We start from the raw sequence: 3,035 nt of genomic DNA, 5'->3' as shown, positions 1-3,035 counted from the left end.
ATACACAAATTTATTTTACTGTCAGAACTGATTATTCATCTTGTTAAATATTACTTTTAAACGGTAAAATGTTATCACATTACTGTTAAACCATAAGAACTCATGTGGCCACCTTTCATTAGAAAGTTGTGTCAGAACAAATTTAACTGGAGTAGATAGAAATGAAAATACAATATTTTAAGTAAAAACTGAAGGTAGAGTAGAAATAAATGCTACGCTATTAGATGCCAAAACCACAGAATAGCTTTACTATGTTTCTGTAGCACTTTTTGCATAAAGCCACATGTAGCTAACAAAATTCTTCCACTATAAACAAATTGATTTGAAGTATGAAGGTGTCAGAGTAATCCTCCCTTCACATTGCATTTTATAAAGCTGTCACTGTATAGTTGGATTTCTAAGCTTTACTTGCTGTCTTAACGTATAAAAGAAGGAATAATCATGAGGCCCACAAATAAAAATTACTAGAGAAAGTGATGTTCTTAGGCATGTGATCTTTTAGTTGTTCTTGAAGCCTGTTTCTCCCTTGATTTTCTCTCAGTCAAGCTTGCCCCACTCCTACAAGTCCATATACTGTTGTCACATTCTTTAAATCCTATCTTCATAATGCCTTTCTTATTTATTTTTGTGTTTATGTCTAATTTTGTTGGCAATTTAGGATTGCTATATGCAAATAATAATTTTCAAAGGAGTTTTGCTTCTTTTCAATTACTCCCTAACCCTCATCTGATTGTATAATTTCTATGTTGGTAACTTCCAGAACTTCATCTTATATCCTGTCTGTCTCTATATTCAACCTCTGGTATGTATTACTGACACTAGATATCTGATGTACCTGAAACTTTTTCCTGGCAAACTCAATGTGTTATTTCTCCAGAAAACCTCTTCCTCTTGAATCTCCCTTTCCTGTTTATGACAGAGTTATTGTCCTATTCTCCCAATCTTCTTTGACCTTGCTTTTCTGTTCTCCCTTACAACAAATCTAAAAATTGTCAAAGTTAGAGTTATATTATCTTCCTACATTTATCAACCCTTTTCTTCTGTAATTATTATGAAATATCTTAAGTATACATTAAATATTAGAAAAATATAACAAATATCTGTATCTGTCTTTCTTCTTGTATGTATGGTCAGATCTTAATCCCTTGATGTGTTTGATTCAGATATATTTTTCTATTTTAAATAAATTATAGCTTTAAAAGTTGAAAACTTCTATAAAGACTTCTCTCCATATATATTTTTTTGATCACATGCTCATCCTTTTATCTCTTGAGTACCTGCTTTCCTGAGTTTGATGTTTATTATTATTTAATTTTCATTATTGACAAATATATAACATCAGCTTATATATTTTAAAATTTTATATACCTCCTGATTTTTTTCACATGAAAAAATTGTATGTTTTTCATGTAATATTGTATATACCTCCTGAATTTTTTCACATGAAATATTTTTGAAATTTGTTCCTGTTGATACTGATATCTCTAGTTTATTAGTTTTGATATGTCACAGTATAAACAGAACATCATTTGTCCATTTGAATTTTTGAGAATATTTAGATTAATTCTGACTGTTAAATGTTGAAAAATGTAACAATATTCTTATAAATATCACATTGTACAGATGTATTAAAGTCATATATAATATCTACTAGTAGTAAAATCTGTAGAGTATAGAATATGTTAGTTTTCAATTTTTCTAAGCTTTTGCCAAATAGCCTTAGAGCATGGTTGAATCTATTTTTAAATCCTGTAATTAATAAGATTTCCATTGCCCCTCAACCTTATTAACAACTCTTATTAAGAATTGTTTTTCCGGGCATGGTGGCTCACACCCTTTAATCTTAGCACTTTGGAAGACTGAGCCAGAAGAATTGCTTGAGGCCAGGAGTTCAAGACCAGCCTGGGCAACATAGTGAGATCCCTATCTCTTAAAAAAAATAAAAATTAAAATTAAAAAAAAAAAATAGCCAGCCACAGTGGCATGTTCCTGTAGTCCTAGCTACTTGGGAGGCTGAGGCAGGCAGGAGAATCACATGGAGTTCTGTGCTAAAGTTAGCTATGGTCATACCCTTTAACTCCAGCCTAGGGGACAGAATATGACCCTGTCTCAATAAAATAAAATGAAGCTGTTTTAATTTTTGCCATTCTACTAGATATAAATGATATCTGTAGTTCCCTGATTACTGATGAGATTGGAACATACTTACTAGACATTTTGCTTTTCTTTTTGCAAATTGCTATTCGTATTATTTGCCCACTTTTATATAAAGCTGATGCTTCTTAGATTATTTTCTTATGACATTAAGAAGCTCTTTATATGTTCATAAAATAATAATAATTATAAATAACATTTGTGAAGTGCTTATTGGTTGTTATAGACTTAAAAATGTTTTATATTTATTGGCACATTTCATGGACACTAATTCTATTTTGGTTATACATGATAAAATATATTTTGCTTGACTACTGCCTTACTATGTACAGAATATATTCACTTTTGCATATTTAAATTCATTAGCCTATTTACTTTATGATTTCTTATACCCAACTCCCTGATGGGTATGAGGAAAGATGCCTACCATGCCACACCTCCTGGTATCTAGGTAGGCCATGTTTTAGATCTGAGTACTAACACAGTCACTGATTGCCCCTGCTAGTGAATTAAGACCCGTAGATACATCAAGAACTCTAGCACTCCAGGACAGGAGCTGTGTCAGCATGTTACTGTAGTGTCAGCTCGAAATTAGGTTTTGATTGTTTATTCTGTAATTTGATTGTTTATTCTGTATATTTGTTCATATAATAGCCCAAATTTAATTTCATAAGATTCTTTCTTTTCTTTTCTTCATATTCAATCTCCACATTAAGATTCCCAAGTATCTAACTATTATTTTTGCAGATGGTAGTTCTCCCTCTTGCTTGATATAGTTATTAAACATTCTTTATCTTTCATTAGTAATATGCGTAAACATTCTCAGCTAAAAGCCTCCTATTTTGACCTGTTGCCAATACGGCAAATTCAAAGCTTGTTAA

General features: G+C 31.2%; 1 non-coding gene across 1 annotated transcript; it reads right to left on the bottom strand.

Moving 5' to 3' along the window:
- Positions 1–2,610: 2,610 nt before the first annotated feature.
- Positions 2,611–2,739, bottom strand: LOC120365189 (small nucleolar RNA SNORA3/SNORA45 family). Its single transcript, XR_005580197.1, has one exon. It is a non-coding gene; the product is annotated as a small nucleolar RNA SNORA3/SNORA45 family (small nucleolar RNA).
- Between the last annotated feature and the right edge of the window lie 296 nt (positions 2,740–3,035).

The sequence above is a fragment of the Saimiri boliviensis genome, chromosome 7, assembly GCF_048565385.1.
Source record: "Saimiri boliviensis isolate mSaiBol1 chromosome 7, mSaiBol1.pri, whole genome shotgun sequence".
Taxonomy (NCBI): Eukaryota; Metazoa; Chordata; class Mammalia; order Primates; family Cebidae; genus Saimiri; species Saimiri boliviensis.
The sequence above is the reverse complement of the archived record's forward strand: the minus strand, read 5'-3'. Positions and strand labels throughout refer to the sequence as shown.